The sequence below is a fragment of the Macaca nemestrina genome, chromosome 13, assembly GCF_043159975.1.
Source record: "Macaca nemestrina isolate mMacNem1 chromosome 13, mMacNem.hap1, whole genome shotgun sequence".
Lineage (NCBI taxonomy): Eukaryota > Metazoa > Chordata > Mammalia > Primates > Cercopithecidae > Macaca > Macaca nemestrina.
Window position 1 is genome coordinate 1,093,767 of NC_092137.1, and position 27,163 is coordinate 1,120,929.

Here is a 27,163-nt window from a genome sequence, read left to right on the forward strand (position 1 = left end):
TTGCATTAAGTAGCTGCAGAACCAGTGAGGATGAAATTTGTGTTTGGAGTTTTGACATGTTTCTGCTCTATTTGCTTAGTTACATATTTACCTACATAATCTCACATCCATAAATGGTTTCAAGTCACAGAACTCTAAGAACTGATTTACTCTTTTTGACATATCCCTGTACTAACATATCTGTGTTTTGTTTTTTTCATTTCAGTTTAGTAATAATACAATTTGGTTAATTTATATTTGTCTCAGCAACTTCCCCAGAGATTCTTGTTTGGAATTAAAATAACTTCTGAAGTTCCTTTGGAGAGTTCCATAAAGCTTGTTCCCTCACTTCTGTGAATAATTTCATTTTAAGACGTGGACAGCACATTTATCAGTTTTCAGTACACACGAAGCCAAGAATCCTAGTTAAGACATTAAATGGCAGTCATCCGTCATGAGCAGGTGGCAGATCAGAGCCACGAGGCAGAGGGAAGGGAATGAAATAACAGAAGGGCAAATGCAAACTCCCACATTTACATTAAAAAAAAAATCCACAATAACAGAATGAGGAAAATTGGTTAAATTGTCTTTTCACTGAAAGGTATTTGTGGGTTTTATTTTTTTCCATGTGATTGGGATTAACAGGAATAAACAATGCTGTGGCTTGAAAAGGATCGGACAACTCACCCGTCTTAGGCCATAACAGTGGCAAATAAGAGAGAAGAGTCCACAAGGCAGTAATAGTCAGCACTGGTCAGGGGAATTTTTGGCAAAACAATTAAAGAGAGGAATGGGTGAAAACACTGCATAAAGCACTTCACAAAGCACAAGGCATCAGGCACTCATTACAGGTATAACTTGAAATTTTAACATTTCTGCATTTCACATTCCTCTGTGATGAGGCCTCTGTCCTGGCTGCATGGCACCTTGAGAGGTGCTGCCGCTGGCTGAGCTGGGAAGAGAGGGGTGTGGGCAGGTAGAGTCCAGATTGGAACAGACTCATCTTTGGGACAGCCAAGGGCTGGGGTCAGGCAGGCAGCCTGGGCTCAGAAGAGAAATGCGAGCACCAGGTGTGAACCTGACCTTTCAGGGAAGCTACAGCAGGTGATGCCTGGGGGATGGAAGATGTCATGAGAAGCCTGGGAGGGAGAGTGGCTGGACTCTCTGGGTTTCTCCTGTTTAGGGCTGGGTAGAAATCTTCCATCTGAGGAGGGACACCGGGGCTGCTCAGAAGCCAGGTGGACAACCTACTGTTCTCTTGGAAATCAGGGAAAATGTGTTTCAAAAAGGACAGCCAGGCCAAAGGTATTGGATGGCCTTGGGAAGAGACAGATGAATCCGAGAGTACCTCCTGGGGTTGGTGTCCTGGGATCCAGTTCAGTGTGAAAAGGACAGAAGGGGAGTTTTGGTGAAGTGGGGGCTGGACCGCAGCCTGGAGGTCAGGAGCACGAACAGGAATGAGGACGCCCGGCTCTTCCTCTCAGGGCTTGGTGTCTCCCAGCGTCTCCCAGGACATCGGGACTTGGACAAGGGGCTCTCCTCCTTCAGCCAAAGTGGCAGTTATTCATTCTCAGGCTCCTCCCCACATCTCTTGTCACTGAACCTGGCCTATGTCTGGAATATTGAGGTCAGCTTTCACAGTCTCTACCCAGAACATCCTGGCCTCCCAATGCCTCTGCATGCAGGTCACCTCTAATCAATTTAATGAAAACTAGAACACATTTTCCCAAGCTCTCCGTCCCTTCCTGGCATGATTTTATGACGTGATCAATTGCTGCAGATACCTCCTCACTGCTACTCAGAAGACCTTATTTCTACCACCTTCTCTGCAGTGGTATCTGTCTGGTCCCCATCTCAGTAGCACAGCAGGATAGAAAAGAATGCCAAAAATATCCAGTGTAAGTCAATGCCAAGCTACAAGGTCAGTCTAAGAAAAAGAACCTAGATGCATCATCCTGAGAGTGCCCGGGTACAGGGCCACAGAACCGGGAAGGAGAGTCACGTCAGCCTCATAGGAGCACGGCTGTGTTGCAGAGACAACGTCAAAAGGAGGGACCTCAGCAGGGAGGCCGGAGTAGGGGGCCTGATCAAGGTCGGTTCTGAGAGCTGGCATGTCTGAGAGTCCCGCACGTGGACCTAGGGCTGCACTGCTCAGATCCTACTTAGTTTTGAGATTAATTATTGTTCAGCCTACCTAATCTCACATAGGTTGTTGACCTATAAAAGTTTTATACCCACATTCAAAATCAATTTTGCTAATAATTTAGATTTCAGAACGTAAAGGCAAGGAGGATTTAGATGACTCATAAAGTCAAATTTTCTGAAAGTACAAATTGTAAAAGTCTGGAAATGTTCATTTTAAGAACTTCTTTGAAGTAAATTACTTATTTTAGTGTAAGGTTGAGCAGTAAGACATGTAAAGGAGCCTGTGAGAAATTCCTCGGAGCTATGAACCTACTGCCCACACCCTCACAAGGACGGGCTATCTCCCACGGGGGCCCCTTGGTTCTTTCCTTCTAAAGCAGAGCTTTGCAAAGTGAAGTCACTGAAACAGCAGCAGCAGCAGCAGAGGCAGCTGAGGCCTTGAGGCCTTCTTTGAAAATCCCACCCAGACCCATGGGATCCAAAACTCTGCAGGCAGGACCCCAGGATCTGTGGGTAACAAGCGCCCCCGTGATTCCAATGCAGGCAGGACCCAGGATCTATGGGCAATAAGCACCCCTGTGATTCCAATGCGGGCAGGACCCCAGGATCTGTGGGCAACAAGCACCCCTGTGATTCCATTGCAGGCAGGACCCCAGGATCTGTGGGCAACAAGCACCCCTGTGATTCCAATGCAGGTAGGACCCAAGATCTGTGAGCAACAAGCACCCCCGTGATTCCAATGCGGGCAGGACCCGGGATCTGTGGCAACAAGCACCCCTGTGATTCCAATGCAAGGTAAGGTCTGAGGTGCAATGTTCTGGAGAAACCTATGTATGAAAATACATGAGGAAAACAGATCCACAGGCCTGAACATAACAAGAAACAAAATGAAAGAAGGTAGACTGATAGAGCAAATATCAGTATCTATGAGAGCAGAACAGGATAATTCTAAAAATAAGAAAAAGCTCATGCAAGAGAAACCCATGTCGTCACAACAGGGGGTGACCTGGGTACAGGATTCCCCTCTGCTGATGTCAAGTGGGTCAGGTCTCAGGATCCACAGGTGAGGGAGGTGGCCTGGGGTCTGCTGTCCACAGCAGACTTCCTCTCTCCACCTTCTCATAGAACAGAAGAAAGAGAGCGCAGCTGCAGGAAAATAAAGGTTCTACGGGTTTCTTGCTGATAACTTGCCACATGGCTCTCTCTCCACAGAAGGTAGTAAAGTCTCTGCCTCCAGAGCAGCCGGCTGCCCGGAGACCATGGTGGCAGCATTCAGGGACAGGATGACCATATTCTCTCCATCCTGGGAAGAGCAAGCCCCAGCAAAGAGATGTAAACCCCACCACAGATATGCGTGATGGGCTCCAGGAAGCCGGCTGCCTGTTCCCCTGCTCTGTGATGTCTGATGGGCTCCCGGAAGCTGGCTGCCTGCTCCCCGACTCTGGGCTATGCCTGATGGGCTCCTGGAAACCGGCTGCCTGTTCCCCCGCTCTGTGATGTCTGATGGGCTCCTGGAAGCCGGCTGCCTGTTCCCTGGCTCTGGGATTTGCCTGATGGGCATGGGGAAGCCAGCTGCCTTCTCCCCGACTCTGGGAAGGGTCTGCTGAGAACCATCTAGGCTGAGGCTGTAATGTTATCTGCTCTCTCCTATTATTTTTGACCTGATTTGCCCAAATTTTACACAAATTATTGACAAAAGCAAGGTGGTTTTCAGTTGAAACAGCTGCACTCAAATGAGAGCACCGTGCTTGAACCGTGTGCTGGGGCAAGTGAAGAGTCTCCTTGTTTCTCCGTCCCGTGGTATAAGCCTGGGGCTCTGATGCTCGTTCCTGTCCTCACTTGGCTTAGAAATCAGTCCTGAAAAATCATGTGGACTTCTTTGGAAGTAGTTATTTTATTTCCGTACAAGACAGGAGTTGAATTCTCCAGGATGCTGAGATTCCTTTTGGAAAAATGTTCCTTTTCAGATGATGAAACAGCCAGTGCCGTGGAGTTTTCTCTTTGACCGAAGCACAATGAGAACAATTTGAAGTCTGCGGTTGATCGACATTTATGCCTCCTTAGTGAAAAGGCAAAGGTAGATGCCCCTACAGACAAGAAACGAGGAACTTCGGCCTCATGGAAGCTAAGCGTCTGGATGCCGAAGGCTTGAGTTGCAGGGTGTTGGTCTTTCCTGGGTCCCAAGCTGGTGGCAGATGGCCCACACCCCATGGCTGCCACACACACACTGTGATGAGCTCGCTGTGTGTCCCGCTGCTCGTGCCATCCTACACCACCCCCACCTCTGAGCGTCAGGAAGTGCACACAGCTGAACAATTCCCCCTGTAAGACTTATCCCCATGCAGGACCCCGGGAGTGAATGGGAGGAGAATGTTGCATCCATCCTTCTCTTTGGAGAGAGCACTAAACAAGGTGCCACCTCAACCCGGCAGGAGGGAGTCAGACAGGACCCCGGGAGTGAATGGGAGAACAGTGTGTCCATCCTTCTCTTTGGATACAGCACTAAACAGGGCGCCACCTCAGCCTGGCGGGAGGGAGCCAGACAGGAACCGGACACTACCCGAGGTCAGTATCCTCCGGCTGGCCCAGCAGAGTGAGAGAAATAAGGAGAAAGATGTGGGCACTGAATATTTAGGACCCTAATTTATCCAAGCAGAATACTTTATTCTAGATCTTCATGCCTGTATTGGAATTTAAAAGCAGGGTAAAGTTCGCCTAAGTTGAATTTCAGGCATGTGCAGAGCCATTGACTTGCAGCTGTCCATGGAGGGCCACAGGCAGGCTGGGACCATGAGCCACAGGCCCTGCACCACCTCAGCTCTGGCCACATCAGACCCTGTGCATGGATTCAGCTGTCCCAAGAGGAACTCTGGTTTCTCCTCCTGGTGTGTTATCTGTTCGTTTCGCTTAGAAAAGAGGCAGCATTTTCGTGGGGTGGGGACAGGCCATCCCAGGTTCTCCGGTCAAATGCCACTTTATATCACGACATAAAACTCTCCACCTTTGAGACATCAAGTAAACACTGCCCTTTCTGAGAATCAAGCAAGTAATTCCTTCTTCTACCATACGCTGTATCAAACTGATAAAAAAAATTCATAGCTGCAGACTGAATATACATTTTATGATTTCTTAGTTCTCATGAAAGCCAGACAGGCACACAAAGAAGTGAAAACAAGGATCATTTCCTTCACCCATCCATCCACGAAGCAATAAGCATTTTAATGTGACCCTATGCTAAGAATTGTCCAAAAGTCCAAAGTTCAGTGGATTCAACTTATATATCATCTTGACTAAGAGAGATTAAGAAAAGTTAAATACAAAAATGGAAATTCAAAAGCATTGAACATGGACTGTTCAGCTCTTTCTTCAAGTTGGAAATTATCCATGAAAGCTCACCAGGAGAAAAGTCAAGCATTTGGAAGTGGACCGCTATCTCTACTCTCAAACGATGTGCCAGACCTGTTTGGGTTTAGGAGGAAGACCAGGGTATACTAATGGGGACACAGGTTTTTGTCCCAGTCCAATCGTTAAGGTGAGTCAACTGGGACAAATGACCTAGGATGTCTGAATCTCAGCTTTCTTATCTTTCTGAAAGTGATAATTGTTCCTCTCTGCTTTGTAGAGTCACAAAGATCAAATAAAGTAAAGCTTAAAGCTGGATAACCTATAATAGTTTTGGAATTCTCAAGTCCTATGTGAGTTTAAGTATCAGTTATGATGATATTTGGAGTCAGGTGACGGTTCTGAGCACTCTATCGAGAAGTGTCTGAAGGGCCGCCCCTGAGGGCAATTGTGGAGACAGAGGCCTGGGCACCGATGCTGAAGGCCGCCCCTGGGAGGCACTGTGGAGGCAGAGGCCTGGGCAGGGATGCTGAAGGCAGCCCCTGCGGGCCATTGTGGAGGCAGAGGCCTGGGCACGGATGCTGGCAGTGAGGGAAGAGTGCCCCCTCCTTCTGAAGGAAGCCCTCCCTGACCACATCGATCACATTGCCAGAGACTCCACACAGCCTCCACACTGCAGACAATCATATCCTCAGAATAGGATCACCAAATCATGGCTCTTAGAAATTACAGGAAAACATGAAGACTTGTAAATGTGATCTTTGTTGTGCAAATCTGGTTACATTATCTATTCAAATGTTGCCGGCAACACTCAAAGAGATATTTCCCGTCTTTCTCTGAAGCAGGGAAAACTACTTTTCTGAACAAATTTTTACAAGGACTTAATTTCACGCTTAGCAATGCCTTGTCTTCATTAAGGTTCTTTAGGCCATTTGACAGGATGCTAAAGTGTCTTAATGAAGCCGCAGGCTCAGGCTCAAAGCAGCCACATTTACAGTCTCAGCTGTGAGAAGTGCCTTCAGTGCAGACCTGCATGGGCCTCCGCAGACAATTCCCAGGCAGTGCTGCGGGGCTCTGGGACTTGGGAGGGGCCCAAGCATGCTTCTATCTGGAATTTTCCGCATTGTAAAAGCTCGGTTTCTTCAAATCACCCTCACCTAGAGAAAATGCTGACCCAGGGAAGGGGTTTCCTTCTGATTTCTGTGTTTCATATCCCTGCCATGTGCCACACGGCGCTAATTGATAAATAAATTCCCTGTGCACTGCCCGACAGACGCTACGGGCAGAAACACGAAAAGCGACTAGCACAGACCAAATATAAAGAGGACAAGGTCTGCTCAGCAAAGTGGTGCTTCAGGTGAGTCCTTTCATTAAAAAATTTAAAAAGGGGCAGGTGCGGTGGCTCACGCCTGTAATCCCAGCACTTTGGGAGGCCAAGGCAGGTGAATCACTTGAGGTCAACAGTTTGAGATCAGCCTGGCAATATGGTGAAACCCCATCTCTACTAAAAATACAAAAAATTATCTGGGCGTGGTGGCAAATGCCTGTAATTCCAGCTACTCCAGAGGCTGAGGCAGGAGAATCACTTGAACCTGGGAGGCGGAGGTTGCAGTAAGCCAAGATCACACCACTGCACTCCAGCCTGGGGACAGAGTGAGACTGTCTCAAAGAAAAAAAAAAAAAAAAAATCAGGGTTTACTCTGCGTACTCAGTGTCTACTCCCAAGAACTCAGGAATGAGAAAGTTCCGTTAGAATCACATTAAAATTAGGAACAATACCTACTGGCTCAGGGATCGCCTGCTCAGGGGATACAGCCCACGGGCTCCGTCTCAGCTCTCATTAAAGGGTCTCTATCTGCTATGCACCTCCAGGACTTTGCAGAGTGGAGAGGGGCATCCCCAACCCTGGCAGGGCCTGGTTCTTGGCCATTCACAGCTTGAAGAGGCAGCTTTGCTGCTCCCTGAAGCTGCTGGCTCAGGGGCCCTGTTGCCTGGGCCACCAGCCACACTCAGAAACCCCTGGCAATTACCGATGCTTCCCAGGCTGGCCCTTGTTCTGATCCTGCAACCTGGCTGTGGACCCTTCCTCTAGTGTTCCCCAGAGGTCCATATTCCCAGCGCTTCCTAAGATAAATGCTTTAGCTTCTATGCATGTCAACACACCCACGTCAAATAGTGGGGTGTGTCCCCTGCACGTAACCCTGACACAATCTCACTGTAACAAATGTCCTTAAATTCTATTTGTCTTTTATTAAAACTAACACTTTTATCTTAGCAAATAAGACTGTCCACAAGGTCCTAAAATTCCACTCTCTGCTTGCTCTAATCCACGGTTTCACAATCTGTGTGGCAGGAAGGAGAGCAGTCCCTGGGGGTGATGCGCAGCCAATATTTTAGTTTGTAAATTAGATTTGTTGCCAAACACACCATGCTCAAGATCGAAAGAGTCTCAGAAAGGCTTTACTTTTTAGATTAATTAACCCATGTATGCGGTTTTAAAGGACTGACCGTATCTTTTACCAGATTTAGGGAGGAAGACCACAGCTGAGGACACAATTTCTTCTTCATAAATAAGACAAGCATATGGTTCAATTGATTTGATACCAGAACATTAATAATAATAAGTTAGCTCCTTTTTTTTTTTCTTTGAGACAGAGTCTTGCTGTTGCTGCCTGGCCTGGAGTGCAGTGGCGCTATCTTGGCTCACTGCAACCTCCGCCGCATGGGTTCCAGCCAATTCTCCTACCTCAGGCGCCTGCCAACACGCCCGGCTAATTTTTGTATTTTTAGTAGAGACGGGGTTCCGCCATGTTGGCCAGGATGATCTTGAAATCCTGACCTCAGGTGATCCACCCGCCTCGGCCTCCTAAAGTGCTGGGATTGTATGGTAGAAATATTTCATTATATTTTGGATATTTATTATCAAATATTTACTCAACACCCACTTTCTCCTAGGTTGGGATCTATAAATACAACCAGAGGCTAAATCGGGCCTGTGGACTTTCCTGTGTGATTCTCAGTTAAGAACGTTTGATATTAGTAATCTTTGATGTACGTATTCATCTTTTTTCATGCTGCTGATAAAGCCATACCCAAGACTGGGTAATCTATAAATATAAAAGAGGTTTAATGGACTCACAGATCCACGTGGCTTGAGAGGCCTCACAATTACGGTGGAAGGTGAAGGCGGAACCCGTCTTCCGTGGTGGCAGCAAGAGAGAATGAAAGCCAAGTGAAGCTGGAAACCGCTTATAAAACCATCAGATCTCGCGAGACTTATTCACTAGCATGAGAGGTGGAAGCCCCTCACAAAACCATCAGATCTCGTGAGATTTATTCACCATCACGAGAACAGTATCGGGGAAACCGCCCCGTGATTCATCTGTCTACCACAGGGTCCCTCCCAAAACACGCGGGAATTACGGGTGACGAGATGAGATTTGGGTGGGGACATAGCCAAGCCCTATCAATGCATAATCCATTGCTATGCCACACTGAGGCTTAGAACGGCACCCATTTATTACCTCACAGTTTCTGGGGGTCAGGAGTCCAGGCCTGGCTCAGCCGGGTCCTCTGCTCATGGTCGTAGAGGCCCTTGAGGGGTCCATGGGGCTGATTTCATCAGCAGGCTCCACAGGGAAGGGCCGGCCTCCCCGAGGCCTGGCTGCTCGCAGAGCCCACTCCCTCCGTGCTACACAGCTCGGCCTCAGTGCTGGCCGCTTGCTGTCCCCGCTGGCCCTGAGCCGTCAGTCCTGCCCACAGCCCCACAGCGGAGCCACATCGCAGCCGCGACGTCTTCACAGCCGGCAGGACCGAGTGGGCTTCAGGAGACCCGCATCCCTGCCGCCGTCACCCTGGCATCTTCTCTGAGTCAGGCGAGAGTCACAGGAGCCACCCCGATCAGGGAGAGGATTCTGCAGGGGCACGAGCTCTGGGAGGTCGGGGTCATTAGGGGTTGCCTTGGAGTCTCTGAGCCACAGAATTTTACTTTTCTTTTTTTTTTTTTTTTTTTTTGAGACGGAGTCTCCCTCTGTCGCCCGGGCTAGAGTGCTGTGGCCGGATCTCAGCTCACTGCAAACTCCGCCTCCCGGGTTCCCGCCGTTCTCCTGCCTCAGCCTCCCGAGTAGCTGGGACTACAGGCGCCGCCACCACACCCGGCTGATTTTTTGTATTTTTTTAGTAGAGACGGGGTTTCACTGTGTTCGCCAGGATGGTCTCGATCTCCCGACCTCGTGATCCGCCCGTCTCGGCCTCCCAAAGTGCTGGGATTACAGGCTTGAGCCACCGCGCCCGGCCGGAATTTTACATTTTTAAACGGCAGTGAAAACGGCATTTAAAATTAAAGAGAATTATATGTGACAGAGACCCTGCACGTAAACGCCCCTCGGACTTCAGGGAGAAACCTGTACTGTTGTCTGTGAAAAGGAACACAGGTTCACTAGCGAAAAGGTGTCCTTTTATTCCTAGAAAACATTGTTCCTTTCACAGCCTCCTAGTTATCAGAGTGGACTTTGAGGGTGAGGTCCCTTTAAGAACTGATTCCCACTCTCTCCCTTACCCAGAGTGAAGAGAACAGGTGTGAAGAGAGTATAAGAGAGTATGAAGAAGCAAGGTGTGCGGGCAGGACTCACGCCACCCTGTGTGAACCAGGACCCAGCAGAATCTGGAGGACAGAACAAGAACCCCGCCAGCTCAGGCCAAACTCCTGCTTCACAGGGCAGGAGGCGGCCTCATGAGGCCTTGTGGCAGCGCAGACCCCAAGAGGCCAAGAGATGGAGCTCTCCAGTGTCCACACTTGCAGCTGAGGGCAGGGCTGCCTGTGTGAAACTTGAGCTCCTTTCCTGCCTCCCTCGGACTCTGAGCTCTCCTCCTGCTGGGCTTGATTTGGATGCAGATACAGGGTACAACCCCGTCCCCAGATACCACAGCACATCATGCCACCCACACACCCACGCCCTTCCATAGTCAGTGAAGTGGCTTGCCCCTCCACACCTGTGGGTGTTTCTCGTTAGGTGGAATGAGAGACTTGAGAAAAGAAATCAGACACAGAGACAAAGTATAGAGAAATGAAAAGGGGGCCCAGGGGACTGGCGCTCAGCATACAGAGGACCGGCGCCGGCACCTGTCTCTGAGTTCCCTCAGTATTTATTGATCATTATCTTTACCATCTTAGAAAAAGGGAAGTGGCAGGATAATAGGATCATCATAGGGAGAAGGTCAGCAGTAAGACATAGGAATAAAGATCTCTGTGACATGAATAAGTTTAAGGAAATGTGCTGTGCCTTGATGTGCATATGCAAACATCTCCATAAACCTTTTTAGTGCATAAAGAGCAGCATTGCCCTAGCACGGCCCACCTTCAGCCCTAAGGCGATTTTCTCCTTTCTCAGTAAACAGAACATACAATCGGGTTTTACACCAAGATGTTCCATTGCCCAGGGACGGGCAGGAGACATGCTTTTCTCTATCTCAACTGCCAAGAGGCCTTCTTTCCTCTATACTAGTCCTCCTCAGCACAGACCCTTCACGGGTGTCAGGCTGGGGGACGATCAGGTCTTTTCCTTCCCACGAGGCCATATTTCAGACTATCACATGGGGAGAAACCTTAGACAATACCTAGCTTTCCTAGGCAGAGGTCCCTGCGACCTTTGGCAGTGTCCCTGGATACTTGAGATTAAGAGAATGGTGATGACTTTTCACAAGCATACTGCCTTCAGGCACTTGTTTAACAAAGCACACCCTGCACAACCCAAAATCCGTTAAACCTTGAGTCACCACAGCACATGTCTCTTGCAAGGACAATGTTGGGGGTAGGGTCACAGATTAACAGCATCTCAAATACAAAACAAAATGGAGTCTCTTATGTCTACTTCTTTCTATATAGACATAGTAACAGTGTGATCTCTGTTTCTTTTCCCCACATTAACCCCCCTGAAATTGCAAACCACTGAAATTTACTTCCTTCTGGAAACTTCCCCCACATTCCCAAAGCCTGGGTGCCAGGAGTTTCCTAAGATACCCTGCAGGTCCTTGGCTTTTCCTACGTGTGGCATGGTTGTGTGATGTGTCTTTATTTCTATTTCTCTCTCTCTCTCTCCCTTTCTAGTTAAAAAACACCAGTAAAGGGCAGGGCTCTGCCTGCAATGTTTATTGCTGTGTCTGCAATTTCTAGCACAGTCACATAGAAAAAGTAAATATATCCATTTGTGAATGTGTGTATATGTGCACGTGTGCCTGTGTTCACATACATGTACATGCGGGTACCTGTGTGCATATGTGTGCACATGTGCATGTGCAGATGTGTGTGTTGTGTGTGCATGCGCATGTCAATATGCATATGTGTGAGCACGTGTGTCCATATGTACATGCATGCATGGGTATATTGCTGTGGTGGTTAGCATGTGTTCCTATGTGTGTGCATGTGTGAGCACATGCCTGTGTATGTACATATGCCTTGTGTACCTGTGTGCATATGTGTGCTCATGTGTACACTGAATCAACCAAATGCTCTTTGGATTGAACAACAGGGCCTCACAGAGTTGCATCTGTTTTGTCTGAAATACCTGATCTGCTCCTTGGTCCCAAGCCCCAGACGGGCTAAGTCCAAGGGACAATAGCTGTGGTGATTAATAGGAGCCGTCGGCCCGACTGGATTGTGGAGGCCAGGTGGTTGGCCATGTGTTGCTTTTGAGTGTATCTGTGAGGTGATTCCAGAAGAAACTGGCTGAAATTCAGTGGTCTGAGACAGGAAGACCAGCCCTCCATGTGTGTGGCACCTGGGGGCCCAGTTGGACAAAACAGAGAGAAGAAGAAGAATTTGCGCGCTCTCTCTCTCTCTCTCTCTCTGCTCTCTCTCTCTCCTTCCAGGGCAAGGCCTCCTTCTTCCTCTTGTCCTTAGACATCAGACTCCAGGTTCTTCAGCTTTTGGACTCTCTAAGGCTCTCTGGCTTTGGCCTCAGACTGGGGGCTGTACTGTCCATTTCCCCAGTTCTGAAACTTCCAGACGTGGACTGAGCCAGGCTGCTGGCTCTCCTGCTTCTCCAGCTCCTCCAGTTCTTCAGTTCCCCTGGTCCTGCTGTGTCTCTGGTTCTGCTGCACCCCTGGTCCTGCTGTGTCTCTGGTCCTGCTATGTCTCTGGTTTTGCTGCACCTCTGGTTCTGCTGTGTCTCTGGTCCTGCTGTGTCTCTGGTTCTGCTGTGTCTCTGGTCCTGCTGTGTCTCTGGTTCTGCTGCACCTCTGGTCCTGCTGTGTCTCTGGTCCTGCTATGTCTCTGGTTTTGCTGCACCTCTGGTTCTGCTGTGTCTCTGGTCCTGCTGTGCCTCTGGTCCTGCTGTGTCTCTGGTTCTGCTGTGTCTCTGGTCCTGCTGTGTCTCTGGTCCTGCTGTGTCTCTGGTTCTGCTGTGTCTCTGGTCCTGCTGTGTCTCTGGTTCTGCTGTGTCTCTGGCCCTGCTGTGTCTCTGGTTCTCTAGCTCCTCTGGTTCTCCAGCATCTCAGGTTCTCCATTTTCTCTGGTTCTCCAGCATCTCTGGTTCTGCTGCTTGCAACAGCCTATCCTGGAACTTCTCTGGCCCTGTGACTCTGTGAGCTGATTGCCCCTCATCAATCCCTTTCATGCAATTGGTTCTGTCTGTCTGGAGAACTCTGACTAACACTTGTGCCTTCTGTGGAAGGAGGAAATTCCTGGGGGAGGCTTTTCTCTTATTCACACTGAGATTTCCAATCATCTAGTCAGAGCCCTGGTGAAGGACCACCCAGAATTCTGGAAAAATCTCCCTATAACCCCAACTCCCTGAAATATATATATATATATATATGGGGTGGGGATGTTTTAAACACACACACACACACACACACACACACACCCCACACACATATATATGGCCTATTTTCCAATGACTAAAACTTCATTCACTATGCACAACAATTCTATGGCTTTCAATTCTGCAGCAAGACTCAGGTGTACTCACTGGTTTCAATCAGCAGAGAGGGTGAACAGCAGAAGCTTTCGTGAGAAGAGCAAAGTGACAGGGTCAAGACGCAGCCAAAGGCAAAATTAGCGGTGACCCCACAAAAAGTCAATAGGAAGACAAACGAAGAACACGGAAAAACTCCTCCCAGGAAGTGATTCTTCCCTGAGACTTGGTGCCTAGTGATCCTTGGGACGGATCTACCCGGAGTCACAAAGAAAGGAAATGTTCCTGAAATTCATGTACAATAATAAGACTATGTTTTAGCTTCTGTGGTGGGGTTCATCCAATTCTGCCTGCCGTTCTGGTCCTTTTCAAAATTCATCTGGTAATGTCATGCTCAGAGTTCTTAGAGTAAAAGACCCCTAGATTAAGGTAGCATTGATTGAGAAACACCAATTTGGCAAATAAACATCGTTCATGTGTCATAGCAGCTATTATCTAAGGGAAAACAAATTATAACAAGAAACAAACGAACGAAATTCATGATAAATAAAACTTTGCTATTTTAGCTTTACCGCAGCAATGTAGAAGTCACAGCAGGAAAGAGATATTGGAAATTTCTCCCTGGTGCCTACAATTGATATTTTGTATATAAGCCTCTTGGGAGCTATATTTTTGGTTCACAAGTTACCTCAAATGAGTAGCAAATAAGCCACGGTTCTGTCAAGGGTGAATGTATTCAATGTGACTTAAATAATCCATTTCAAAATGCAGTCATACCTCTAGAGTTATCTTTTCAAAAATAAGTAACTTTTTGATTATCTCCAGTAGTATGGATACAGTCACCTTCCTTGAATTTAGAGGACTTGCTCATCCATCCAACATTCATTAATTAAGCACCTACTGTGTGCAGGTCATCCTATTTAATGCTGTCATTGATGAAAGTTTGGGGAATGTTTTTTCAGGTTTGTGCAATATAGTTATACATATGTAAATAATGATCAGACCAGACACAAATAGATAAATGAATTCGGAGAAAAAGGGATCAACTTGAATAAAGGCTGATAAAATCTCTCTCTGGATAAAATGTCTTGAAGAGCGATCTGAAGTATGAGCAGCTTCTTGACATGCGTGGAGAAATTCAGGAAGGACATTCCAATGGGAATGGGCTTATTAAACATCATGAACATGGTACCCCATACCTAAAAGGTAGATGTGTGCACAGATTATGTCTCTATATGTGAACAGAGGTAAGGAACAATTAACAAATGGAAATATTTTCAACTTCACTAGAAATTAAGACATTTTAAATTAAATAAAAATGAAATGCAACATGTTCCTGTTAGTTGGACACATTAAGGTGACTCCCAAAGCCCAAAGTCAAGGTTGTCAGGAATCACACATCCAGACTCAGCTGGAGCGGCTGTCACACAGCCTTCCTCACCCAGGCCTGGACCCTCCATCACAGCCCTGGAAAAGCACGCCCCCATTCTCCCAGCAGAGCTGCTGTTGGAAACTTCACCTAAAACCATAAACCAGTAATGTTCAAAGCTGGAGGCATGGAGATTCTCTTTATAATTTTTTTAATTGGAAAAAGCTGAGAGTATCTTAAGTATCTGTATTAGTCAAGGTTTCCAGAGAAACAGAACCTATCTATCTATCTACTCTCTGTCTAGATAGATAGATAGATAGATAGATAGATAGATAGATAGATAGGGAGATAGACAGATAGATAGATAGATTTTAGGAATCTATTTTAGGAATTCCCCACACTCTGTCTATCTAGAGAAAAACAGAGAGAGATTTTAAGCGTTTGGCCCACATGATTCTAGAGGCTGATGAGTCCCAAACTCCCCTGTGAGGGGGTCTGCAAGCGAGGGACCCAGGGAGCCGATGGCTCAGTGGTCAGTTCTTGTCTGAAGGCAGCAGCCAGCGGCAGCAGGCAGAAAGAATTCTCTCTGACCTGGGGAGAGCTGGCCTTTGTGTTCTACTCAGGATTCAACAGATTGGACGGGGCCCACGCACACCGGGGAGCTCCTTCAGCTTTACTCAGGGGTCAAATTCAAACACCCTCACAGACACACAGAATAGTGTTCAGCCAAATATCTGGGAACCTCATGGCCCTGTCAGGCCAACATATAAAATTAGTTATGACACTACAAACAATATAAAATCAGTTAAATATGTAATATCCCCAAAACGGGACCTTATAGTAGCAATTAAAATGGCATAGAGATACAATTGTGTAAATAAACATTGACATATACTTTGACTGAGGAGGGATAATGGAAAGCAGACAACAGTGTGTCATACCACTCCTGTAATGTAACAAGAGACACCATATTTACACAAAGTAATATACTCACACACACTAAAGGAGCAATGTTTAAGATAATTTACACAACCAATGTCCAGAGCTATGTAATAGAATTTTGGGTAATGTTTCTCTGTGTTTTTGAGTATCTGCATTTTCTCATTTTTCTTCCAATATATTATCTAGAAAGAAAAAAAAATGCAAGATGAATTTGTCATCAATAGCAGCAAGCTTTGTGTGAAGACTGACATAACTTACAAATGAATCCAAATGTATTCTCTCAGTAAGGGCTGTTTAATAAATCAAAATGTGAAGAAGTTACCCAACTTTGGATAATGATGTAACTTAACCCAGGCTGGAATAAAAAACAGCATGGGCTTGTGGCTCAAACAAAAATGATGACCCCACAGGCCTGGAGGCTGCAGCATGAGGTCAGGGTGCCTGCGTGGCTGTGTCCTGGTGAGGACCGCTTCCCGGCCACCTTCTCACTGTGTCCGCACGTGGTGGTCAGAGGAAGCATGCTCCCCGGGGTCTCTTCCTGTAGGGCACCGATCCCATCACGAGGGCCCCACTTCCACAACCTCATCTAACCTCATCACCACCCAAAGGCCCCATCTCCAAATACCATTACACTGGAGAGAGGGGCTTCAACATATGAAATCTGGGGGACCCCTATTCAGCCCATAGCACTGTGATTAAAGGCAGGCCAACCCCATCCATGGGTGTGAAGGGACAGGACATTTTCAGAATAACCCACTGGCATCAGACTCCATGAAAATCTGAGAGTACAGATAACAATGAGGAGGGCCTGGAATTCTGAAATTCTGCAGTTGGTGAGAAAGATGGAATGAATGCAGAGCCTGGAAGAGCTTTGTCCAGACGCGAAGGTCAGCTGTGTCCTGGAGGCATCTTCCCCAAACAGGTCTTCATATGTTTTCTGTGTTTACGTCTCTATGCAACCCTAGTAACTTTTCCCGTGTTATTTTTGAGAAAATGCATCCCAAACACCTATTGAGCATCCAGATGTTTTACAAAGATATCTTAGTGGGGATTTGCAGAATCTTCAAGGCACTAAGAGGGTGCAGATAATGTATTGTCCATTTCACAGTGCTGATGTCCCCTCCATCTGGTAAAGATAAAACATGCCACTGACACAGCCCTGCAGCCTCACGGAATCTCCCTAAGCACAGGAAGACACATCAATCCTGCTCCCACCGGATCCGTACCGTCTAACACAGCTGCCAGCACACCGTGGTTTCTTCAAAAGTATCTGATGAATTTTTTGAGACAGCGTCTCACTCTGTCGCCAGGCTGGAGTGCAGTGGTGTGATCTCAGCTCACTGCAACCTCCGCCTCCTGAGTTCAAGTGATTCTCCTGCCTCAGCCTCCCAAGTAGCTGGGACTACAGGTGCATGTCAACATGTCCAGGTAATTTTTGAATTAATGTATTTTTAATATTGCCATTTAAGTTCTGAATTTTTCTAAAATTGTTCTTCTACTCTTATTTCAATTCTTGTAGTTTAACAATACTTAGCCATCAGCCTTTAAAAGCATGGAAAGAAACCCCATGTGTTTACTTAGCAAACATTCACTGTGAATTTTTTTCTGTGCTCATCATGTGCTGATTAATGAGGCCAGAAAGATGAGTACATGGGTCATAGGACCCCACAGACGGGGTTTCCTGAGGAAATCAATGTGCAAATGAACAGTTACAGCACAAACAAAATCCGAAATCTGCTACTCGGTCCTCAAGTTCCTTAAGAAATTGTGCACGTACGGAGCCAAAATGGCTCCCTGCCTGCACCCAAGGCCCTGGAGGGAAGCACTGGCACGCCTGGCATGGAGCAGACTCCTGCCCGCAGAAAGCCTGGCTCGTGGTGTCTCCGTGGGTCCTCCCCCTTCCCTGCAGAACCGCCACTGCCCTCAGCTGCTGCTACCAGATGCGCCCTCTCCCCGGCATCTTCCCAAGCACCTGCTCCCAGCAAAGCAGGAGACACCAGGGAAGGAAAGGGCGGCAGGGCGGGAGGCGGAACTCCAGAAAGTCGTCAGCATCGCGTTTCTTGCTCGTCCCTGAGGGCTTTTGTGTTTTCAACATGTTACGTGCTTTCTGTTTGCTTCTTCTACCTTTCTCAAAAGCTGTTGAAAATACGTGATGAGGTCATGCATAGGACATGGTTTGGATGTGCATGTTTATAAGGTCAACAGTTTCAAATAGTCCAAATTTAATATTTGTATTTTTTATTTGTCGTTGCATTAAGTTGAAGTGAAAAATTCACACAGATTCCTCTATGTTGGTGATTTTCAAATAAAACTGTACAAATTATTTGTAGTAAAGTCACACCTAGTAGTGAGCTAAACCTTGTTTCATAAGATTTTCCGAATGGAAGATTGTTTAGATTTCAATAAAGCCAAATACATTTAACATCAGTTGGCTACAACTTGCAAAACACCTTTTGGTTTTGGGAATATTTTTCTAAAATTTGACTCCACATTCTAGAGCAGTAAAACATAAACAAAATAATTTCTCTGAAACAGTTTCCTTGTTACCATGGGAAGGACCATGAAGAATCTGGCTATAACTGCTGACACCAAAGGCTTGGGAATGTTCTGTTAAAATAAAACAGGTGATGTCGAAACATGATGAAACCAAAATTGTCGTCATGATACAAACAATGAACGTGTATTAGACTAACAGGCAAATAAACAAGGGGTTGGGGACATTTTCCACTGCGTGGAATTAACTTCAGTGACATCACACAAAGGTTTTAAGAGCAAAGTGAAGACTTTTCTTTAACTCGCTCCAGGTGAACAAAGGAAGCAGAACATGGTCTTCCCACAAACAAGGAAAATGAAAACCTGTTCCACACGTCTGAAATGCTGATTTGAGGAATAACAAACAGAAAAGCACAGCACTTCAGCGTGTTCTGTTCCTGCCAAGCATCATAAACTAAATCAGCACTCAATTATTCCTTCCAAAAACAGAAAACATGTTTCCAAATTGGGAAGGTCAACTGTTAATCAAAAGGCCTTAAGGTTGTTGTCAGTTCTGAGTCAATTCAACTCCAAATTCAACCATTCGGAAAACTGTGAGCGCTGAACTGGAAAAGCCATCCCTGCGTTTGGCAATCTGTGCTCATTGCACGTCCTAATCAATAAAGCTGTTCAAGGGCAGCGCAGGCTGAGCCCACGGCCCCAGTGGAACGTCTCAGAATTTCAGAGATGAGCTTCTACTCGGAGGATGGACAGGCGGAGATTTCCGTGGAACCACTGAGTAATGCTGATTTTAAACAGAACCTAACACCAGGGTGAGGTGCATGGCTGTTGTCACCTGGACTTGGGATTGTTGCCAGGGAAGGACACTCATTTCTTCTCCAGGATGTTGACTGTCCTCATCTATGAGGTAGAAGAAGAAACTTCACGCACCTTAGTGGGCAAGGCCACGCTACCAGCATTTTAGGACTCCCCTCACTCCTGGCTTGAGGGCTTGAGAAGATGACGTCACGGTTGAGGGACTCTCTCCCCTGTGGGCCATACGGCCTTTCTGTGTCCCAAATGTCCCTGTGTTTGTAGTACCAGTGAGACCATTAGGAGTCATAAAGTTGGGTACAGGCTCACCGTGCTCCTCCTGCTGTTGTTATGGGATCTCTGGGGTGTTGATTTTCTGGCTGGAAACCTCTGTGGCTGGTGGTGCCTTTGCCTAAGTTCTCGTCCTCTGTACAGAAGAATGAGGCACACGGACAAGTGGAAGGTGAGCAAGATGAAGAGGAGCTTTACTGAGTGTTAGAACAGCTCAGAGGAGACCCACAGGGGGCAGCCCCTCTCTGCAGGAAGGTCGTCTCATGGAGTGTTCAGCTCTCAGCAGAGAGAAGGCCCTGGAGGGTGACTCCTCTTTGCAGTGGTTCATCCTGTCGTCTCTCTGAAGCTCTCAGCAGAGAGGGTGGCTCTTCTCTGCAGCTGGTCACCCTGCCATCTCTCTGTCCTCTGCCCTGCTCTGGCTGAGTCTGGGGCTGTTATGGGCCTTGGTGGAGGGTTGCATGCTGATTGGACTGTGGACAGCCATGGGCAGCCCAGGAAAAAGCTCCATGAGTTCCCCCTCTAGTCTGCAGGAATGGCAGCCCAGGCCCCCCGGACTTTAGGCCTGCCCAGGCCTGAAGGTGGGGCTTCACTGGGGACCCACCCCTTTCTGCCCAGGAGCCAGTCTGCTTCCTGTGGCTGTTCATGGTACCTAGACTGCTGGCACCCAGAGGCACCTGAAGGCCAGTGCCCAGCCGCCCTCAGCCATCCCCCCAGGTTCCCCTCCCACACTCCTCTGTGACCACAGTCCACAGCGGGCCGAGGATGTAGGGGGTTAGCAGCACTGCCCCGAGCATGCGCACAGCTGGCCACGCCGTAACAGCACCAGACTTGGCCCCAACTCTGCTCCGAGAACATACGGGCGCTGAGAGCAGGGAGAGGCCAGGCAGTGAGAGCAGGCACATTAGAGCCTGCAAGGGCAAAGGGACCCTTCCCAGGCTCCCAAGAGTGCACGGACGCCTGGGTCTGCAGGCCTGGCTTGGGCAGCTGCAGCTGTGCCTGGAGAGTGGGGCTCCTGCCTGCTCCTGCCCCCAGGAGCACAGAGGTACCAGGTTGCAGCTACAGGTTGGGAAGCTCCTGCCTTGCCAATTTGGAAAGGGACCCTACCCGCTTGTCCCCAGTTCCCACTGGCACGACGGAGAATGGCACCTAGCCATGCCCCCTTGCAGCCTGGGGTGGGGACTCCAGGTCCTCGCTGGGCTTGGGCTGGCATCGGGGCAGGGGCAACTTTGCAGAGAACTCCCTCTGTGGCCCCAGCACCCGGGGCTGACCCGGAGTCCTCCCTCTCCCAGTGGCCTGACTCGGCCCCATCATGGTGGCCTCCACAGGGGCAGGCTGCAGTGGGGGGCTGTTCACCTCCTCCCCAGGCCCTCCCTGCAATGGCCAGCATGATGGCAGCAGCCACATCAGATGGCCCCACCACTTCCATCACCCTCCGAGCCCAGGAGACCAACTCCACCTCCCACCCACAACTCCTCCTCCCACCAACAACTCGAACTCCCACCAACAATCCACCCCCATGACTCTAACACCTCCCACCAACAACTCTGACACTGGGATTCACATTTCAACATGAAACGTGGAGGGACACACATTCAAACCACATCACACGGTAAGAACACAGCTGGCATGGTGGGGTGTGGCCCTGACCAGACGGCCACTTGCTCATCCACACTCGGCAGGCTGCTCACTCCACTGGTCCCTGCAGCCATCCTCCTCTGCGGGCACAGCCATGTCCCTGGACCTCCCTGTCCGTCCTCTTCTGCAGGCACAGCCATGCCCCTGGGCCCTCCCTGTGACGTGCATGAGTGTGGGCACGTGGCCGAAGCCAGCGTCCTCTCTGGAGTGAAAGTGTCCACTCTCCAGCTTCTCGAATGTGCCTTTTTGCACAACGTGGCATCCTGAGGTTTCAGGATCTCGAAGAGCACTCGTGTGTAACTGTGAATACAGGTGAAGCAATGCTTGTCTTCTCTACGTCACATTCACAAATAAATGAGAGCGACAAGGCAATCCCACCTCCTTCTTTGACATATTTAAATGATTATTTTGATGTATTTAAATTTTGTACTCTAAGTATGAGATCCCACAGCCAGTTTTTCAGGCAGGAATCGAGTGCAGCCTCTCCCACCCGGGTGTCGGGCTGCTGGGCTGTGAGGACCCAGAGTGAACGATCTGCACTCAGGACCGTGTGGACAGCAGGACCTGTGGGCGTGGAGGGTCTCAGAAGCTCAGCCAAGAGCAGATTCCAGACCCAGAAAGGGACAGCCTGGGCCTGCCAGCCCAGATCCGGGAAGGCTGTGCGCACAGCGATCTGTGTCGGAGTTGAGCTCCCGCCCCTGCTCTGCGGACCAGCCCCCTTTCCTGTGAGCACGCAGGGGCACAGGTGACCTCCGGTCCCGGGACGCACACTGGTGACCAGGGCAGCTTCATCCTCAGCGTCCCCGGTCCCCGTGTCTCATCTCACACACTGAAGCCTCGGGGAGGATGCTCTCCGCCTCACTGAGACTCAATCTTCTGCCCCTGGAAAGGCTCAGCCCTGCCCAGGGCAAGCCAGAAGTGCCCTGAAGTCAGTTTTCCCAAATGCAGATCTCCACAGGCTGAGGACTGGGGAGCGGTGTAAGCCCTGGTGTCTGTGTGTCTGACACAGTGCTGTGGGCTGAACTGTGTCCCCCAAATGCATAAGTTGAAGGCATAACCTCCAATGTGACTGCGCGTGGAGATTGGGCTTTTAGGAGGTAACTAAGGTTAGATAAGGTCAGAACCACGGGCCTTGATCTGACAGGAGTCATGGGCTCCCAAGGAGAGGAGGCAACGCCAAGACCCCCATTCCCCCTTCTCTCTGTCTCTCCCTGTCTCTCTCTCCCCTACTTCTCTCTTTCTCCCATCTCTCTCTTTCTCTGTTTCCCTCTTTCTGTCTCTGTCTCCCTCTCTCTCTGTCTCTGTCTCCCCGTCTCTCTGTCTCTGTCTCCCTGTCTCTCTCTGCCTCTCTCTTTTCTCCTCTCTCCCCCATCTCTCTCTGTCTCTCTGTGTCTCTCTCCTCATCTCTCTCAGTCTCCGCCTCTCTCTCCCTTGCCTTCCCTTTCTCCCATCTCTCTCTGTCTCTCTCTTTTCTCCTCTCTTTCTCTCTGTGTCTCTCTCCCCATCTCTCTCGGTCTCTGTCTCTCTCTCCCCTGCCCTCTCTTTCCCCCCATCTCTCTCTCTCTCTGTCTCTCTCTCTCTCTGTCTCTCTCTGTCTGCCTCCCCATGAGAGCACAGTGAAGAAGCCATGTGTGGACATACGGAGAAGGCGCCGTCCACCATGTCCACAGCCACGGAGCACAGTGAAGAAGCCATGTGTGGACATATGGAGAAGGCACCGTCCACCACGTCCACAGCCACGGACAGAGGCCTCAGAAGAAACCATGCTGCTGGCACCTGAACCCCGGGTTTGTAGCATCCAGACTTGTGAGAGAAGAAGCATCTGCTGTTTATCCCCCAGGCTGTGGTCTTCTGTTGTGGCAGCCAGAGCTGACGGCTGCACCCTCTGAGATGCGGTTCTCTGGAATCGGAGTTCCCGGGAAGTCTGCTGTCTACAGCCGCCCACAACAGGGGCATCCAGCCTGGGCTCTCCCCACAGCAGGGGTTCCTCAGGTCACCTCTTTAGTAAAGCAAAGCACCCCGATTCTTATCTCAGTGTCTGCTTCTGACAGCACACACACTAACGCGTCTCCCCTGGGACGCACTCAGAACACAGGCTTCGTTCTCATTATTCCACGGGTTTCAGGTGTATTCTCTTATCGGTACTTTCCCTGAAGTCTCCTGCTTTGGAAACACCCACAGAACACCGTGGGGTGATGAAAGGCATCCTGCTGTCGGGCTGACGACTGTCCGTATGCATTCCCTCCCAATAACCCCACATATTATACTTAATCGGGACGGGGTGCGGGCTGTCGTAGGCACACACAGCTTTCGTCAATTGACTCTTGAGAAAATGTTAGGTTTGAAATGGCATTTCTTATAAAAATTGTTAACTTCAAAAACTTTTGTAAAATACTACTGAAATATTTTTAGTTATGAATGCACACATAACTAGTACTTAAACCTCTTAAATGTAGGGTGTTTAAATTCAACCCTAATCACAAGATAAAAGTATATTTCAGAGAATTAAAATAAATTTAAACTAAATGAGAAGAAGACTAATAAACTGCTTTCCATCATTGCAGCCTAATTTCTGTTTAAATATCTCTGCTTGCACATTACATAATTTAAAACAAGTTGTTCTGTTTAATATTGTATCTTTAACATACATGATTAACATTTTAATATTTGGAAACTATATCCACCCAGTTAACAGCTCTCACGACTCCTTCATTTGCTCCCGTGGGGAACTTAATACAAGTAAATCACGTCACCGGATGTGCATGGCGTCTAACTGCAGCGTCTATTTTAATATCGCTAGCTGCTATTTATCAAATACTTACCAGAAGCACAGCATGGACTAAGCACTTTTCATGTCATCTCACTGAATCTTCAAAACAGACTTCGGAGGAAGAGAAATGGTTCCCCATTTTCCGTGTGAGGAAACCGAGGGCCCCTGTGGCGGGCAGGGAACTTCAGGCCAACATATATCTATGTTGGACTATGTTGGAATTCCTACACACACACAGACACCCTTGGGTATATCTATGTGGGACTATGCTGGAATTTCTTCAACCAGGCACCCCTTGGTGTATCTATGTGGGACTATATAGGAATTCTTATGCACACACAGGCACCCCTTGGTGTATCTATGTGGGACTATGTTGGAATTCCTTCACACACAGGCACCCCTTGGTGTATCTATGTGGGACTGTGTTGGAATTCCTACACACAGGCACCCCTTGGTGTATCTATGTGGGACTATGTGGAATTCCTACACACACAGGTACCCCTTGGTACTCAAGGCTTCGCTGTTTTCAGCCTAGGCACTCAATGTGAGCTTCTTGCTGGTCAATTATTAGCACCAAATTATAAAATGAAAAAGATGTATAAATTAAAATGGAAAATTAAAAAAAATACCAACAAGAAGGTCTATTATCTAGAGAACACTAAAACAAAGAGTAATTTAACAAAATCTCAAGAGAAAAATTACTATAATTTTAAAATAAGAGAATTAAGAGCTCAATAAAGGCTAATAGTTCAGACTAATGAGACCAAAAACAAATGTAGTCCAAGGAAAAAATCTAGAAATCCAATATGTAAAATTTACAATATCATAATTAAATAAAGTATTAATAAGCAACATAAAATTAAAATGAGAAGAGTGAACAGAATTAGACACAAAAAACATGGATTGAGAAATTTTAAATTAAGAAGGACAAAATCTGAAAGAAAACAGAAAAAGAAATTTAAGGATTAGTGAGATAGATATATTAACAAAAATATTATGAAAAAGAAAGAATTAAGATTGCCTAAAGTGGCAATATAATCTGTAACAAGAACAGAATGACAGTTTTAAAGGTGACTTTCAGAATGCCAGATATTTTCGTGGTGAAAACAAGTTTCAGGTATGTTGTTGTTACTGCCAACGCCACTGTCCTGGTCTCCCCAGCCCCCGTGGGATGGAGGCCTCATGACCAGCTCTGGCCACAGGCAGATTAACGGTCTCTCTCGCTGAGTGCCCATCGCTGTGGAAGGCAGTGGAGATGCTCTGTATCCTCTGGAGTGGCTTCTGTCTGCAGGACCCCCTCTCACTCAGGAATGCAGGTGTAGTGAGACCAGGAATTGGAACTTCTGTAAGTCACGGAGCTTTCGGTGCTGTCCTCAATACAGTAGGCTTTTCCTGAATGGAATGCAAAATGGTATGTAACAGGGGAGGTTGGGCTGGGCGCGGTGGCTCATACCTATAATCCCAGCAGTTTGGGAGGTTGAGGTGGGTGGATCACCTGAGGTCAGGAGTTCGAGACCAGCCTGGCCAACATGGTGAAACCCCATCACTACTAAAAATACAAAAAAAAAAAAAAAAAAAAAAGCTGGGCATGGTAGTGGGCGCTGTTAGTCCCAGCTACTCAGGAGGCTGAGGCAGCAGAATCACTTGAATCTGAAGTTGAGACAGGAGACTCACCTGAAACCGGGAGGCAGAGGTTACAAGGAAATACATTAAACAAACAAACAAACAAACAAAACCATGAAGGATTAAAAGGCTGAATTAGGCCGAATTAGGGACCCCAAACATGGCCATATCCTACTCACCAAAGTCTGTGGATGCCTCAGGAAACACGGTGAAAGGGAGTTGAGGCTGCAGGTGGGGCCCCCACTGCTGGGCACGGACCAGGCAGTGAGGGCCGCTGGCCCTGGTGGAGGAAGGACCGTGCGTCTACGGCCTGGAGCAGGCAGGAAAACGGACTGTCCTGGAGCCTCCAGGGGAAGCGGCCCCACTCACAGCTTGACTCTAGCCCAGTAAAACCCACTCGCACACCCGCCCTCCAGAACTGAAAGACAATTTGTGTTGTTTGAAAGCCACCGGGTTTGCGGTAATTGGTGACAGCGGCAGGAGGAACCCCTATGGCGACCTGTGTCACACGGTGGCCAAAACGTGATGAAACCATCACTGACCAACGCCTGTGACGTAGAAAATGGGAGGTGCCACCAGCAACTGAAACAAAAGCACCCGGTCAGCAGCTAAAGCAGGAAACTCCATGCCCAGTTTCACAAGACGGCACGAGAGAGAAGTGAGCCTGGAGAAAGTCACGTCTACACTCGGGAATGAAGGGACGCGCAGCCCAGAGGAGCAGGGACATTTGGAGAAGAGGCAGCTGCCCTCAGGTAACGCACACACGTGGACGTCCTGTTATTAGCAGCAACAGCGCATCAGTGCGGCCAGGGCTGAGTGCTGCGTCTGGCATTCGCAGCCATGGTAGAGGGTGGGCGTAAAACCCCCTGGGTTCAGAGAGTACCCAGGACACCCTCTCCACTGCACAGGCCTGGTGATAGAGCAAGCTTTAAATGGCGTTCTTGCTTGTCTGTCCAATGGGCTGAAGGCATCTGGAATTAACTGGAGAGAAGGAAAAACACCTCAGAAGGACGCAGGAGCATGGACGGACTCCAGCAGAGAGCCCAACAAATAAGGAGCCTACCAGATGCTGAAAATCATTACACTCAAGGGAAACTGGGAGCCTGGAAACAGGACGTCGTGGATGCTGAAGAACACCCAAGGCCCTGGGCCCCCAGTGTCCAGCAGAGCCCCAGGAGGGCAGCTCTCCACCAGAAACACAGAATCTCCCCGAGCCGACGGTCACAGGGAACAGCCAAAAAGGAGCATCTGCCAGGGAATACCTCTGGGCAACGGAGGCTCCGCCTCACCCAGGGCAGCGCCCACAGGAATCCCAACAGAATTTCAGGAGGCTTCCTGGCATCACTGCCAAGTGGCCCCTCTCTCCTGACTCCTGCAGGAGGTGCTCACTGGGAACCCAAGCTGGAGGGCGGTGTTTGTACAACCATAGCCCATGGCAGCCTTGACTTTCTAGGCTCGAGCAAACCTCCCCCCTCAGCCTCCCCAGTAGCTGAGACTACAAGTGTGCACCAATGTGCCTGGCTAATTTTTTAAAATTTATTTTTTGTAGAGATGGGGTCTTGCCATGTTGCCCAGGCTGGAGCAGGATTTTGGCAGTGGTTTGCTTTGCCTGGACAGTAGGCACAGTGTTTCTGCCTCACACCTTCATAGGCACACGCAGACACAGGAACCACAGGGCTCCTGCCCAGACTGACGTCTACACTTTTCTAAGAAAACAAAGGTGGGCTCTGCCGCCTGTCTTCTCGGGTCTGAATTGCACACTGGCTACTGACTGCTTGTAACTCTGCATCAGGGAACCTGGCACACATCAGTGTCACAGTGAGCAGAGGTGAAATCACTGGGAAAGAGAGCAATTCCTCCAGGGAAGTT

The 27,163-nt window shown here is 48.5% G+C and overlaps 2 long non-coding RNA genes across 8 annotated transcripts in view; one reads left to right on the forward strand and one right to left on the reverse strand.

The window, feature by feature from the left end:
- The window catches only part of LOC105497555 (uncharacterized), a 128,997-nt gene extending 120,128 nt beyond the window's left edge, over positions 1–8,869 (reverse strand). For all 6 annotated transcript variants that reach the window (XR_011611377.1, XR_011611376.1, XR_011611379.1 and 3 more), the window contains exon 1: positions 8,606–8,869. This is a non-coding gene — a long non-coding RNA (uncharacterized lncRNA). The remainder of the gene's footprint in view (positions 1–8,605) is intronic.
- A 17,041-nt stretch (positions 8,870–25,910) lies between these two features.
- Positions 25,911–27,163, forward strand: part of LOC105497559 (uncharacterized) — a 32,950-nt gene continuing 31,697 nt past the window's right edge. For both annotated transcript variants that reach the window (XR_011611381.1, XR_011611380.1), the window contains exon 1: positions 25,911–26,046. This is a non-coding gene — a long non-coding RNA (uncharacterized lncRNA). The remainder of the gene's footprint in view (positions 26,047–27,163) is intronic.